At 36.7% G+C, this 17,618-nt stretch overlaps 1 pseudogene; it reads left to right on the top strand.

The window, feature by feature from the left end:
• Positions 1 to 2,232: 2,232 nt before the first annotated feature.
• On the top strand, positions 2,233 to 15,052 carry LOC127202994 (vomeronasal type-2 receptor 116-like; annotated as a pseudogene).
• The last annotated feature ends 2,566 nt before the right edge of the window (positions 15,053 to 17,618 follow it).

Genomic DNA, 17,618 nt, shown 5'->3' on the forward strand with positions numbered 1-17,618 from the left:
ACCCATATTTGTCACCTTGCACAAAACTCAAATCCAAGTGGATTAAAGACCTCAACATAAAACCAGAGACACTAAGCCACTTAGAAGAAAAAGTGGGAAAGAGCCTGGAACATATTGGCACAGGAGACAACTTCCTGAACAGAACACCAACGGCCCAGGCCTTAATGTCAACCATTAATAAATGGGACCTCATGAGGCTGAGAAGCTTCTGTAAGGCAGGAGACACTGTCAAGAGAACAAAGCGACAGCCTACAGACTGGGAAAAAATCTTCACCAACCCTACATCTGACAAAGGTCTAATATCCAAAATATATAAAGAACTCAAGAAATTAAACACCACCAAACCGAATAACCCAATTGAGAAATGGGGCTTGGAACTAAACAGAGAATTCTCAACAGAGGAGTATCAAATGGCTGAGAAACACTTAAAGAAATGCTCAACCTCCTTAGTCATCAGGGAAATGCAAATCAAAACAACTCTGAGATTCCATCTTACACCCATCAGAATGGCTAAGATCAAAAATTCAAGCGACACCACATGCTGGCGAGGATGTGGGGAGAGAGGAACACTCCTTCATTGCTGGTGGGAATGCAAACTAGTACAGCCACTTTGGAAATCTATCTGGTGCTATCTCAGAAAAATGGGAATAGGGCTTCCTCAAGACCCAGCTATTCCACTCCTTGGAATATACCCAGAAGATGCTCCAGCACACAACAAGAACATTTGCTCAACCATGTTCATAGCAGCCTTATTCATAATAGCCAGAACATGGAAACAGCCTAAGTGTCCCTCAGTAGAAGAGTGGATAAAGAAACTGTGGTACATATACACTATGGAATACTACTCAGCTATTAAAAACAAGGAATTCCCGAAATTTGTGGATAAATGGATTGAGCTAGAAATGATCATAATGAGTGAGTTAACCCAGAAGCAGAAAGAATCAAATGGTATATACTCACTTATATCTGCATACTAGCCCAAGGGGCATGTCCCACGAAAGCCTTCACTTACCAGGAAACTGGGACAGAGGGGAAGGCATCCTATTGGGACTCTAAATGCGAGACGCTTGGGAGAATAGGAAAATAAAAGGATACAGATTGTCCTAGAAATCTACAAGTAGAACAATATGATAGGCAGATTTGGGCCCAGGGGTCCCGCTCAAACTAAGGCACCAGCCAAGGACAATACAGGAGGTAAACTTTAAACCCCTTCCCAGATCTAGCCAATGGTCAGAATATTCTCCACAGTTGAGTGGAGAGTGTGATATGACTTTCTCACGTACTCTGGTGCCTCACATTTGACCATGTCCCCTGGAGGGGGAGACCTGGTGGCACTCAGAGGAAGGACAGCAAGTAGCCAAGAAGAGACTTGATACCCTATGAGAATATACAGGGGGACGTAATCCCCTTCAGGAACAGTCATGGGGGAGGGGAATAATGGGAAAATGGGGCGGGGATGGGAGGATACAAGGGATGGGATAAACATTGAGATGTAACAAGAATAAATTAATAAAAAAAAATTAAACTAAAAAAAAAAGAAAGAAATGGTTCACCAAAAGTTATTTATATGTGAGAACTGTCAATCTAGGGTGGAGATCATGTGTTAGAACTCAAATACTTAACATAGTTTCTCATTAATAATGTAGGTGTTAATGGAGTGATACATCTTATTTAATACTTAAAATGTCACAAAAACATCTGGAATTATCACTAGATCATGTTTAACATTTAAAAACCAATATTCAACATGCAAATTATTTGCCATTTTGTGAGTAGGTGAATGATTTTGGATATAGCAAGACTCAACAGTGTGTCACTCCTGAATCAATAACTTATGTTTCACTGTGAGTCATCTAAAAATATCCAGTGACATAATTTTTAGTGGTATTCACACAAACATATTTTTAATATAGTTCTGAGACTAAATTTTAAGAAAAGAGCTTCTGCCACAAACATGAATGATATCATGGAACCAGGGACAAACCTATCATCATATATATTTATCAACTCATGTTTATCAAGTGGACTGTGGAGCTCAGCTGACAAGCCCCAGGGAAGATTCCTCCAAGTATGAGGAAGGGCCTTGGGGAGAAAACAAAACATGAATGTGCAAGTAGACTTTCCATTGTCCAGAAATATAAAAGAAAGTAGGAACCCATGGGTGCCCATCTGATAGGCTGATATACATGATGCTTCCGAATCCATAATACACAGGTTTACACTAAGACAAAGATGTTCACTTTGAATTTGTTATACTTGCTTCTGAACATTACTGTTCTCGTGGCCAGTTCCATTCATTCCAGGTGCTTTTGGAGAATGAGGCAGAATGAAAAAGTGGATGGGAACTTTATGACAGCTTGTGTCATCGCTCTTCACGCAGTGCAAGGCCCTGTGAAAAAAGACTATTTTAGCAACATTCTGAATATGCTGTAAGTGCCTTTGTATTTTTTTTCATGCAGATTTCCTAACAAGTATTTCAGGAGATGTGTGAAGATGAGACACAACACTGCTTTGAATGCTCTGTCTTGTTCTTCCAATGTGTTCCCCATTAAACAACTCTGAATTCTGTTATAAACTCAATGCTATTTTATGACTTTAAATTGGTAAACAGTATTTTATGTTTCTTCCAGTTAGCCTCCTGATTTCAAGGCTAGACACGGAGTTAACATGGGAATCTTTACCGTGATCTCCAGGATTAGCCCTCCTGTTGACAGTTTCCAAAGCACAATATTCAGTGAAAATTATCCCATACTATTTCAATAAATTTCAATCTGAGAAGGTACAGATAACTTTTCTGTCAGTGTGTAGCTACTAGTAACTGTGCTGGGGCCTCTAATGTTTGGACTACGCTTAGGTACAGAGGGCTTTCACACAGATGTTCATTACTCTCTGAAATTCTCTGGATGTGGTAATACTATGACTTCTGAACCTGCATGAAGAGTGTATGTATGATTTCTGTCTAATGTGAATTTAAACTAGCCCTTGTATCTTCATCATAACCTGTATACTTACACAACTACTGACTTTTTTGTATTACAAATCCCAGTTCTTTACTCTCTCTTTAACATAAAGAAGGAATGCTTAAACTTTATATTTTATGCTTGAAAAGCTAGGCTATCACTAATAGTTGTGACAATTTACTTTCCTTGTCACTAGACTGAATTGCATTTGCAGCATGTATAGTTGACAGTGCCTGAAAATTGGATTAGAGGAGATTCCCAGCAGCTCATCTCTTATTTATTTAAAAATTATATGTCTTCTTTTTATGTCTAAGTTGCTTATTTTCTGACACTTTTATCACACTTGCCACTTATGTTTCTCTTTCATTAATTTACTACGTACAATTGCATATTTTGCCATGTGGTTCCTGTACACATTTTGGATTTATGGGTTTCTGTTAGTTCTTTTCAAGCACAGCACTTTATACTACTAGTCTACTCTGACAGCTTAAGTAACTGGTGTTTCTTATGTTTAGCATGCATGAGTTAGTATTTGAGTCACACAAATTCTAGTCTCAAAATCATATTGTGTGGCACTGAAATTTTCAATAGCAATTTTCTGTGTGGTAATAAAGGTTATTCTAAAAGGGGCTACTTTGTAGACAATGATACCACAAAGGAACAGTTTCTAAGTGGAAAACTAATTATATTTAAATCGAATGAATCATTAACAATGAATGGTTATGTCTGATGTTTGTTTGTCAGATGATAGGAACTTACTAGGAAAAGTCAGGAGAGATTATTCTTTCCATAAAGATAAACAAAAAAGATATTATATTCCAAATTAATATTTGCCCCTTTTTTTTAAAGGGATATCAGAAAGATTTATTATATGTTTTACTCTTTATATTCTATTTTACAAATATGTAATGTTGGCACAAAGAAATCTTTCTGTAATTTTCAGATGGATCTAATTCTCAGTAGGATGCTAGTGTTCTGATAGTGTAACGGGAAGTATGGTCAAAATATGTTTTTGATAAGATAAAATATATTGCACTATTTGTCAAATGTGAACCACATATGAGTTTTTTATAAATAAAGTAAGTTAATGATCCTGGGATATTTGTGCACATACTTAATCTGTGCATGCATGTCTGGAGAAGGTTTATTCCTGTGGATTTGAAGACGTAGGCTAGAGCAAAACCTCATTCAAAGCCATGGGATCAGTTACATTACTATGGCATAAATGAGCATTGCTAATGTTTATTCACAGGGATTCATACACACATACATCTTTTTAATTAATCTATATATTTATTCATTTATTTTACCTCCAATCAGAGACCCCTACCTCCTCTACTCTTGGTCCCACTCTCCCTCCCTCCACTTTATATCAATGTCTGTTCTTCAGAGAAGGAAGCCGCACTACCAACCCATCCCAACTAATCAATCACATCAGGACTCAATGTGTCCTCATCCCCTGTGGCCTGACAATGAAGCTCCACCAGTGGAAAGAGTTAGAAAATAGGCAAGAGAGTTCATGTCAGATGCAGCCCAGATTACCCATACTAGGGGACTAACATGAAGCCTGAGCTGGCCCCTTGTTACATCTGTTTATGGGTCCTAGGTCCAGCCTATGCATGGTTCTTGGTTGGTGAGTCAGTCTCCACAAGACATTTTGTTTCCCTCATGAGTTGACACTGTTGTTTTCCTTGTGGAGCTCATGTCACTCCTTGGTCCTTTTATTTTTACCCTCCCTTGCTTTTCCACAAGACTTCGACCAACATTTAGCTGTGATTCTCAGCATCTGTTTTGATTCACTGATGGCTGTGTCTCAGTTTTGAGTCGGCATTGGATGGACAGTCCCTCAATTTCTGCTCCATATTTATCACTGCATGTCTTGGAGGAAGGGTAAAATTGGCATCAAAGTTATTGTGTGGAGATTGCTGTCTTCCTCCATCAACTAGGAGTTCTATCTAGTTAGAGGATGTCCTTTAAGTCCCATGACCCTCTACTAGGAATCTCAGCTAGAGTCACCTTCCATGTTATCCCAGAAACTACCCTATCTTAGTTCTCCATCTTGACAGACAGATGTCTACACCCACTTTCTCCCTTCCCTTGAGGCCATCTGTCCTTCTGCAACAGCTGTCCCAAGTCTGACATCCACCTTCATTTCTCTCTGTGCTCTCTCTCCTACCTTGAACCCTATCTTCAACTTTCTTGGCTCTCTATTCCATTTCTACTTCTGAGTGAGAATTAGGCATTATCTCTTGGCTCCTCCTTCTTACTTATTTTCTTTGGGTCTGTGAATTCTAGTAAGTTTATCCTGTACTATATGGCTAAATAAATACATATCATGTGTGTCTTTCTTGGTCGGATTACCACTTAGGATGATCTTTTCTAGTTACAACTAACAACCTGTAAATTTTGTGATTTTATTGGTTTTAGTATCTAAGTAGTATTTCACTGAATAAATGTAGCACAGTTTTATTATCCATTCTTGTTTGATATATTTATATATATGGATTCTGGCTGTTATGAATAAAGCAGATATGACCATAGTTGAGCAAGTGTCCATGGGTTATCCCCAGGTATTGTACTGCTGGATATTGAGTTTTCTGTGAAAGGGACTGATTGATTTCAAAAGTCAAACATACATCTTTTTTAAAGTGTATCTGTGGTGTGTGAAGTTATTAAAAAGATGTTCTGCCTTCAAAAATAATCTACAGGATTAAGAAAAATATGAAGATGGATGTGATGGAATATGTTTAATATATGGCCACTAATTATAATCAATTTTTAGTACAGGAGCCACATGTGGCCCAAGAAACATACTGTCCATTCATTCATCAGTTGTTCACTCACTACCTCAGCCAATTCAGTTAATTTCTTTTTTTCTTTTCTTTTTTTATTAATTTATTATTGTTACATCTCAATGTTTATCCCATCCCTTGTATCCTCCCATTCTTCCCTCTCCCATTTTCCCATTATTCCCCTCCCCTATGACTGTTCCTGAGGGGGATTTCCTCCCCCTGTATGTGCTCATAGGGTATCAAGTCTCTTCTTGGCTACCTGCTGTCCTTCCTCTGAGTGCCACCAGGTCTCCCCCTCCAGGGGACATGGTCAAATGTGAGGCACCATAGTTCAGTTAATTTAATAAGGAAATATGAGAAACTCAGGGATTCACACATGATGTGTATTTTTGACATTTCTGAATAATTAAAAAATGAATACCTGATCAGATTTGAAGTTTGAACAAAGTGTTGCCTTATCTTTACCTTCTGAACAAGCACTCAACAACCACAAGTGGATAATGCCTTCTCTGGAAAATGCTTATTTTGGTGAGATGAACTCACATAAACATGTATACCTTTTCCAAGATTTCAGATTCTTATGTCATACCAACCTCATTGCAATGGATGTTTTCTTCAAACTTTAGAGGTGCAGACAATTTAATCAAGCACTGTATAGCCATTGTATTGTTTTCAAATGATCCTGTGTAGACCTTTGTCTATAATGAATATTGTACCCTTTTATAGAACAGAAGATGAAAACAAAAAGTTTGCTATGGCCTTGGCTTTCTCAATGGATGAAGTCAACAGAAACCCTGATCTTCTACCAAATACGTCTTTAATCTTTAAATTACCACACTGTCTAAGCATGTCAAAATTATATAATATCATTCATTTTTTTTGAAGAAAGTCATATTATTTTTCCTAATTATGACTGTGGCAAAGAGGTAAAATGTACAATAGTGCTTACAGGACCAAACTGGGAAACATCTATCATATTTCACACATATTTTTCCAGCTTCAAATATCGTAAGGTGAGATTTTTGTGTGGTGAAAATTAATGAAATTGTGTCTCTGTTCTTGGCATTAACAAGGGGTTAAGAAGGGTGTAAGTAGGAGATTGGTCTTACTGCCCTTATGTCAATGTATGCAGTTAAATGGTTTTATTCAGAGACTTGATGGGGATCATATATTTATTTGTATGAAATAGATATAAAGAGAGAAGTAATAGGTAAGGGGGATTTATAGAACTATTACAGATAGGTATATGTTTACAAGTTTTAAGAGGGCATCCTACCTCATGCTGCTCCCTGTGTCCTAGGTATTTCAGCTTACTTATGGCACTTTTCATCCTTTCCTGAATGACCATGTACAATTTCCATGCCTGCATCAGATGGCCCATGAGGATACATCTCTTGCCTTGGCTATGGTCTCCTTCTTACTTTACTTCAGCTGGAACTGGGTTGGTCTAGCCATCACAGACAATGATCAGGGCATCCAATTTCTCTCATATTTGAGAAGAGAGATGGAAAAAAATGGAATATGCTTTGCTTTCATGAGTGTAATCCCTGTCAATATGCAGTTATACATGGCAAGAGCTGAAGTGTATTACAACCAAATCGTGACATCGTCCACAAATGTTGTTATCATTTATGGCAACTCAGACAGTACTCTAGCTTTGAGTTTTAGAAGTTGGGAATCTGAAGGGATACAGAGAATATGGATCACCACCTCACAGTGGGATGTTACTACAGGAAAGGGAGACTCCACACTTGACTCATTCCATGGGATCCTTGCTTTTGCACACTACCATGGCAAGATTTCTGGTTTCAAAAATTTTGTGCAGACATTGATCCCTCTAAAATACTCTGATAAATATCTTGCAAGACAGGAGTGGATGGATTTTAACTGTGAAGCCTCAGCATCTAACTGTAGGACAATGGAGAACTGCTCATCCAATGCCTCATCGGAATGGCTAATGGCACAGACTTTTGATATGGCCTTTAGTGAGAGCAATTATGAAATATACAATGCTGTGTATGTTGTGGCCCATGTTGTTCATGATATGCTTCTTCACCTAGTAAACAATCAGCTAATTGACAAGGGTAAAGAACCAGATTACCACTGCTTGAAGGTAGTGTTTCTGCTTGGATGATTATTGTGTAAATAATACAGTTTTTTTTTAACTCTGCCTGCCTCTTCTTTTTTTTACATTTTTTATTAATTTATTAGTAAATAATACAGTTTTAGGAATCTCTCAGGTGTCCCAATTGAGTGGAAATGGATTAGGAAATATTCCCCCCAAAAAAACTATGATTCTAAACTGTTTGATCCTGACAAAGTAAGTCTAGAGATTTGTATATATCTCCAATATAAAGGCACTGAAGTGGGAGACACTATTAATGAAAGTTAGTGATTTTGTAATAGAGCACCTCCATATAATCACACCTGTTCTAATACTGTAGACATAATTGGAACTTCCTCATTAATGCTATAAATGATGAGAAGATGAGTGTTTTTTCATTAACTGTAAAATTTGAGGTAATAAGTACTAGGATGCATTTCTCAAGGTTTATCAATTGATTCTGTCTAAACTTTAGTCTCTGAGGACCTTCCTCACAGGCTGAGTGTAATTATACAGAAAATACTGCTGTGAATCAATTCAGTACATACATGTATGTTCATGTGCTTGAATGTGTTTGTCACTGTACATTTATATACACAAACACACACACACACACACACACATATATACACAGATATATACGCACATATATATGTGTGTTTCTGTGCATGCATGTCTGTGTTTCTGGCCAACTGATTGTGTGTCTGTCTTTAAAAGTTAACATAAATTGGACTGTATGTCAGTGCCTGTTTTTTTGTCTTTGTGTATTTTCTGAGGGTATATGTCAGTGCATGTGTTTGCATATTCCTCACTCTATGTTTTGTGGGTTTCTGTGTACTCAAGTGCACATATGTATATCTGTGTTGCTGTGTGTGTGTGTGTTTGTCTTTGAATGTTGTGAGCATGAATCTGTGTATGAGTCAATATATCTGTGTAGGTGTTTGTATTCCATTTTATCTTTTTGTGTTTATATGTCGGGGCATGCATGTGTGTGCCTATGTATGTGTTTTGTGCATTTCTGTACTTGTGTGTATGTTTGTGTCCATATGTTCATATCTCTGTTCAGTCATTATGTTGATGTGTGTGTAAGTAAATGTGTGTTGATATATTATATGTGCATCTATGTATGGATGTAGGTCTCTGTATGCACATATTTGTGTGTGTACATCTTTGTTTGATGTATACCTGTATGTCTAAGCTTTTGGTTTTTAGGTTCCTTTAAGGTAATTAAATTCAGCCAATGTTATGATAAGTTAATATATCATTTCACTCTTATCCAGATTTCCATCCAGATAACTTTAACAAATTGCCTTTCAGATGAAATCAGAATATGTTTTCTCACATCAAGGAAGGGTTTATTGACTCTAGAATTCTTCCTGTCTTTCAGATGCACTCCTTGCTGAGAAAGAGGCACTTCACTAATCCTGGTGGTGACAAAGTGAATATGAACCAGAAAGAGTGTGACATCTATCACATTAGAAATTCCCCACATGGTGTTGGACTTAAGGTGAAGATAGGAAAGTTTAGCCCTTATTTTCCACATGGACAACAGCTCCATTTATCTGAAGACATGTTAGAGTGGGCCTCAGGAAGTAGACTGGTAAATTTGACATAACTGTACTAATTTGCATTTATGCTTTCTTGTAACTTAGTGAAATGAAATAAACAGTGACATAAGGAACCTATTTCTAGCCTCCTATAACATGTTTTTTTGCTCTTTTGATGTGATATTATTATTAATTCCTTAATGAATTTAATCATGCAATGTATACAGTTTTTTATTTTATTAGAACGTGTTTTGTTTTTAATGTGAATATAAAACCACGTTTGAAGATTCATAGATATTATTTCTATAAAATAAGCATTATTCTGGGGGTACCATTCTTATTACTCTATAGTGATTTTCTCACTTATGGAGAACCTTTGAAAGAGATCTTGAAGAGTCTTAAAAATTGAACAGCAATTAAACAGCAATATGCACTGTCTCCACTCTTCTTCAAAATTGTCATTAAAATCTTACCAAGTGCCAAAATAAATGTGAAAATATGTCCTGGCCCACGAAACAAATCGAACCAGGGTTCACCTGAAAGAGTGAGTGGGGATTGAAAATGGGGAGAGAGATGCAAGAAAATTGAGACAAGTCTGGAAATTTCTGATCAAGACTCTCTTTAATGCTGAGGAGTAAGACTTTATATAGCAAGGTCAACAGGATCCCACTTTCTCTTGCCCCAAGGCAAGAATACAATCTCCTGAATAGCTCCCTGTAAGAACTTGCTTAATCCTCTGGGTATTTCCCTGTAAGGACCTCCTTATTTCTTCCAAAGTCAGATAATCCAAAGATAGCCTAGAAATCAAGACCTCCTCTAGTAAGGGTTAACAAGTCAAAGGTAACAGCCCGCAGCCTAAGTACAGAATTTCTAACATGGCTGAATTTTTCATGGCTAAATAGTGGTCCCCACAAAAATATATGCAAAAAGGGAAAGGGAAACATTCCCTGTTCTACATAGGGAGATGAGGTATTCCATTACTACATAGTGAGACCCTTTTCTCTTCCACAAGAAGTGTTTTAGTTAACTGTGTCAGGGAAGAATATGAGATTAGACTGTGCATGAGTGACAGTGTGGTTCTCACATAGATCTTAATACTGAATTAAGGATTCAAAATGAATTTGCAAAAATAAGCAAATGTCTGATGAAGCGTATACAGTACCATCATCAGGTCCGGTGTAATAAAAATAAATTTTTCTTTTAACTTAAGAAGTCATTCAATTAAATTTACACAAACTAAGTTTTACTCAGCCCCTCCCAGTACTCACAGGCTCTGTAATGTCTTCTCATTTCAGGAAACAATTCAAATTCTAGCTTCCTACACATCAACTCAGCACCTTGTCACTAGCAATATACCAGGGTCTGTATTTTCACACACTCTTACTATCTTTACACTGAGTTTGTCATATTTGCAGTCTTAATTTATTGGAAGATATGTTTGTTATCTGAGGTTTGAGTAGATAGCTCATCTGTTTCAGATTTGCTTTACTCATAATTTGTAAAACCACTGCTTTGATTAAGCATTGACCATGTTAAAATGAGGAAAAATAATCGATTTGGCTCACAGACTACAGTCAAGGGAAGATAAGGAAGGAATTTGGAGACTGAAACTAGAGCTTAGACCCTTGAAGGAGCATTGCTTACTGGCTTGCTCTGTTTGATTTCTCATACATAATTGCCTAGGGACAGTATTTTCAGTAGGAAACTAGGCATGCCTCCAATGCATACACAGATATGAATGCCTCACAGATATGAAAAGAGGCTAGTCTGTTAGAGAGAATTCCTCAATTAAGGTTCCCCTAATCCTGTCATTTTACTGTATTTTCTGTCAGCTAGATGAAAATTGACTAGAAAACCAGGTTACAATTTCTGTCCTGTTTGCACAAAGTAAACTAAAAGTACTCTTTTCTTGGATTGCAAAGATTTGGTAATAATTTCAACATTTCATCCATTTGCTTAAATAGATTCATATGTTTGGCATTTTACAATGTACTAAATGAAATGTGGTCCCTCAGTTTCTGTGTATTAAATAATCTTATTAATATATTAACATGTTAATATAATATAGTTGTGGCAGAAGTAGATAAAACTCCTGATATTAACATGTATATTGCTTTCTCAGATGCTACCCTCTGTATGCACTACTGATTGTGGTCTGGGATTCAGACAATTCGGGCAGGAGGAAATGTCAGCCTGCTGCTTTATTTGTATCCACTGCCCAGAAAATGAAATTTCTAATGGAACAAGTGAGTGTGTGCTGCTGTGGTAAAGCCTTCACAATGATAGTCCTCTCCACACACACAGACACCACAAAATGCTGAGGGAGTCTAAAAAGCAACTGCAAAAGTAAAATATACAATTTCCTCCATTAGTCTTTATAGGAGTACAAACATTAACAACACCTTATGCCTAGACCTACATTTTGATCCATTGAAAATTATGTCATATGACATTTTCTCAAAGAAATAATTTTCATAATCAAACTTCAGTGTGAGCAATTCTACACAATATATTTCCTTGTGATTAATCTCTACAACTACATGTAGGAAACATTTCAGTCATTAATCTTCCAAATATGCACATATTCTTTTTGAACATATGTATGTCTCCCTACATATGTCTATGCACACCATGTATGTTCATAGCACCATGCAATACAGATAGGCCAAAATACTGTCTGTACTGTATAATGTGGTGGGGAAACCAAATCTGTATCCTTAAGAAAATTAGTGTAGAGGTTAAAAAAACTACTTATAAAATTATCAGAAATTGATATGTAAGAGACAGAATTCATATAATATCTAGAAGCCCATTTTCAAGTGTCTGATGTCATTTGTTTCTAGTAAAGTAGGGGTAAGTGTTGACATATAATCTACGAAATATAACGGGTCTTATAAAAATATTTTATATACAGCACCCAATTGATAATTTCATGAAATAATAAATTAGAGTGCTTTTGTATTGAAAACAATTAGTAACAACTATTAAAGTTTTATTGCCACCTACAGAGCTCCGTTAGTCAAGTGAATATATGTTTATGCTTGGCCAGATACAAATGGCCAATGAATAGTTTTTCTCACCCGTTGCCTTCATAATCTGCAATGAAATTGAAGTTTTAAAAACACATACTTCTGGACAGTAAGATGGCTCAATATTTAAATCTTTTGCCACTAAGAACGATGACTGTACTTCATCCCCAGGAACCTTATAGCAAAAGGAGTCAAACCATTCCTAGAAAATGGATTCTGACATTTATGCATTCCAATATACCCCAAAAGTATTAAACAGACTGTAATAAAATTGTTTTAAACATAAAAATAACAAGAATTAGGGCTATTTACATCAATAACTACAAAAACTATTTATTATTTCTTTATTAATGTTATGTGTGCGTTGGGAAGGTATATGTTCTCAAGGGCAGATTCAAGGGAGAAGCAACTAATAACGCTGTAGTTATAGTGGCAGGCAGTTGTGAAACACCTCACCTGGGTTCTGGGAACTGAACTCAGGTTTTCTGAAACATCAGAACAGTCTCTTCATTGTTAAGTCAACTTTCTAGCTGTTCAAGCAAATTAACAAATTACAGTTGTCCAGAAGTCTATTGTTTTACATAAAAAGATTTTTAAAACTAGAAGCACACCATAAGTCTCTGAAATTATCAAGTGAATCGACACAATTCTTATCAAGTTTCCTGAGCATGCCATTTGGGAAAAGAATGTTGTGAATGCGGTATATTGCTCTACACACAAAAAAATCTAGGTTAAATCTCTTGATTATTGGTACTTATTTCATTCTATTCATGATGTTTATCAGTATATATTTTATCACAGAGTATACTCAGAGTCTGTGTATCTTACAGTTTGGTATTCGGAAACTAGGAATGCGCAGGATGTTTCACATGAAGATGGGGTCAAGACAAAGGGCTTTGTAGTGCTCAGTTTGTAGAGGTATCTAACTTCAGTAGACACCTAGTGCTTTTCACGAACTAGATTGAGGAGTTCTTCTTTATGCTGCGAGGTGACAACATAAATAAAGACATATTAATTATTTTTATAATTATCAATCATTAATATTACGTTTATATAAATTTTACTTCTCACACTCATATTCCTACTTCTCCCATATAAATTAAATTATTTCCAAATTTATGAGCTCACCTGTTTCTTTCATATAGAAACACACACACACACACACACACACACACACACACACACACACACACCATAACCCCATTAATTTCTTTTACTATTGTTTATATAACAATATGTTCAGGTTGGTGAATTGGGACAAGAAAAGCTATGATAGGTCTTGCCCAAGGAGAAAAGAGTCTCCATCTCTCTTAAAGACAGCATTATTTAAATACTCAATGAACTCATGAGGCAATGAAGGTATGGGGTTGATGGTTTTAAAACATACTCAACCATTATGTGGTTAATGTTTTATTTTATGAATTTACCATATAAGTCGTCTCATGATAGCATTCCAAATAATGTAAGAAATCTGTGCTTTATGAAAATATGGGAAATGTTCTTATCAACACAGTTAAATAGAAAATTGATGGTTTGGTTTTGTTCTCAGAGAAGATAAGAATTAATCAATATAAACTTTGCTATACAGCAATGTCCTTCAATTAAAATATCAGCAATAAAATGGAGGTATTACAAATCATCTTCAACAGACATATTGAAATGTCCTGTCCATAAACTGTTGAAGCTGCAATAACAAATCTCTCCTTTGTCATTCAGATATGGAGCTGTGTGTGATGTGTCCAGAGGGCCAGTATGCCAACATAGAGCAAAATCACTGTATCCACAACGTTGTGATGTTTTTGAGCTATGAAGACCACTTAGGAATGGCTCTTGCCTTAATGGCCTTGTGCTTCTCTGCCTTTACAGCTCTGGTTCTTGGGGTATTTCTAAAGCACAATGACACAGCATTTGTGAAAGCAAATAACCATGCTCTCAGCTACATCTTACTCATGTCACTCATGTTCTGTTTCCTCTACCCCTTTCTCTTCATTGGCCATCCAAACTCTGTCATCTGCATCTTGCAGCAAATCACATTTGGAATTGTATTCACTGTGGCAATTTCCACTGTGTTGGCCAAAATCATCACAGTGGTTCTGGCTTTCAAAGTCACAACTTCTGCAAGAAGGATGAGGTACATTCTGGTTTCAGGAACACTTAACTACATCATTCCTCTCTGTACACTTATCCAAATTATTCTCTTTTCAGTTTGCCTAGGAGCATCTCCTCTCTCTGTTGATACTGATGCACACTCTGAGCATGGCCACATCAACATTGTCTGTCATAAGGGTTCAGTTACAGCCTTTTGCTGTGTCCTAGGATACTTATACTGCCTGGCCCTGGGAAGCTTAACTGTGGCTTTCTTGGCCAGAAACCTGCCTGACGTATTCAATGAAGCCAAGTTCTTCACATTCAGCATACTGGTGTTTTGCACTCTGTGGATCACTTTCCTGACCGTCTACCAAAGCACCAAGGGCAAGGTCATAGTGGCTGTGGAGATTTTTTCCATCTTGTCTTCCAGTGCAGGGATGCTGGGGTGCATCTTTGTTCCAAGTGCTACATAATTGCATTCAAGCCACACACAAATGCTCTTCCAAAGATCAGGGAGAAATCATACTCCTAAAGGGGTAGCTCACATATCCATTTTTGAAATTAATTGATTGATTCACTTTACATTCTGGATGTAAACCATCTTCTCTCCTTCCAATTCCACCCTTCCTCCCTCTCTCCCATCACCTCTTTGCTATTTCTCAGATAAATAAAAATCCCCTTCTCATCCATCCAGCTCACCAAATTAGATCATGACTGAGCATGTCCTTTTCACCTATGGCATAGGAAAATAGTTCCACAAAGAGGAATTTATCAAAAGCGTGGCAACAGTGTCCATGTCAGGGACAGCTCCCAGGCCTCTAACTAGAGGACCTACATGAAATATGTGTTTCCCATCATCTACATCTTTGTAGGTGACCTAGGTCAAGATCATACATAGTCCATGGTTGTTGCTTCAGTCTCACTAAGCCCCTCTGGGCCCTGGTTAGCTGTTTTTGTTGATCTTCTCTAGGAGCTCTTGTGACCTGAAAGCCCTTTTCTCTTTCACGTCACTGTTCTACAAGACTCTTTATGTATCACTCCATGTTTGGCTGTGCATCTCAGCATTTGTTTTGAATTACTGATAGGTGAAGCATTTCAGAGGATAACTCATCTAGGCTCCTGTCTGCAAAAGAGCAGAGTATCACTATTAGTGTTGATGGATGGCTGTCTTCCATGTGTTGGGTCTTGAGTTGGGCCAGGTATTCTGACTAGTAAATTAATTCTAACCAACAACCATAACGTTTGCACATGAACAACCAATATTGAGCAATAGTACAAGTTTTATCTGATTTTAGAATGATTATCACTGTTTCCTCTAATGGTGTTATAGCAGTCATGGCTACTACAGTTGTCTGCATCATCACAGTAATCTTGCTCTCATCCACTTATATCACAGTTTGTCACTATTCAGGCATAGTGTGGTGTAAAGTGTAAATGTCCTTTTCTTCTCTAAAATAAAAAAAAACATTCAAAATAAAATCAAAGTTCTTCTTTTAATATCTGAGTGAATGAGTTTGAAACCTGTTGAAATGTGATTAAAAATTTGCAGATGTTTGTGGGAGAGTGTAGTCCTGTTTTCACATGATGGTAAAACAATATTCCTACTTGCTGGGGTAATCCAAGTGAATCCTGATATTATCCAAGAGTTTAGAATATTAGAACTTAGAAGAGACAGTGATGGCTTGATAAACAGAGAGAATACTGAAGAAGATGGATTGACATGTCAGGAATTAATGGCATGTCCTACTCTTGAATAAGACCTGATTCATTACTCAGCTCTGAAAAAATGATATTAACAACCCTGTGTAACAATAGTTCCAAAGCATAAGATGCCCTTTTCTGCGGTATATGGTTACTTGAACTCATTTGTGCACAAAACAAGACACAAAGACACGTGCACATGTGCACACACACACACAGACACAGACACACACTAACACACTCACACACAAATAACTGATAATGCATAATATTTAAAATTAGAGGAAAATATTTTAATGACTCTGCCTAAGGAAGCTGCGTATTGATGTACAGTTAAGACCCCAGACTAAGAACCTACCTAAAGAGATATTTGGGAAGAGATGACTGGGACTCTGTTTATGCATACTGCATAATAACCTTCAATGTTAAATCTACCATAAGAGACACAGTTGAACGATTGACAAGAGGATAAAATAGTCTCTTTAGCATGTTTGAATTTTAGATGACTATGATGATAAAAACTCTCTGCAGTTGTCATATTTCTATCGAAGGAAAACATGGATATTAAACAGCAGCATTTCACTAAGAACTACCAAACAACTTTTTTGTTTGCTTGCTTGCTTAATCATTATTTGTTTGTCTGTTTTATAAATATCCCTGGACACAGGTTATAAAGATTAGATTTCTTTTTGAAATAAATATTTTATTTTCATTTCCTGTATAAGGCTGTTTTATAATATGCTTACAGTGATCACAGAGACTAGAAAAGAGAGTCCAGTCCCATGATCTGCCAGTAAAATGATCGAGGGCTGCCATTTGGGTGCTGGGTAGGGATTTCATTATAATTTCTTTAAGTACTTTGCAACATGTTTTATGTTTTATTTCATTGATATCAATATACATCTTCAAGAAGTTGGTCACCTTCTCAAAGACATAATCTAGGAGTTGGATCATGAGGATAAAAGACCATCTGCCTAGTGGCAAGGGACTTAAATACTGAGCTATTAAAAACACCACGAATGTGCTCTAAGAACTTTCATTTCATTATATAAGGTGACATGATACCAAGTGAAAAAACTACCTGTGTGCCATTTGTATTGAGTCAACACTAAATAAATAACCATTTGACTAAATCATCTGTAGGGAGGGTAGTATAATTTGAGTAATTTTGGCTAATAACTTTCACCATTACAACCATGCCAGGTACTATTTCATGACTGTATTAACTGGGAGTTATATGTAACAACATTGAATATAAGATTACTCAATATTTCATATCACGTGTCAACATTTGCCCACACTTGTCCAAAATTTAAAAGACATCAAACCTTTTAAAAGGGGTTTCTAGAAGATCCCATTTATCCCTTCTGTTCTATGACCGTTTCATTTAAATGTCC

This window comes from Acomys russatus, chromosome 19, assembly GCF_903995435.1.
Source record: "Acomys russatus chromosome 19, mAcoRus1.1, whole genome shotgun sequence".
Classification (NCBI taxonomy): domain Eukaryota; kingdom Metazoa; phylum Chordata; class Mammalia; order Rodentia; family Muridae; genus Acomys; species Acomys russatus.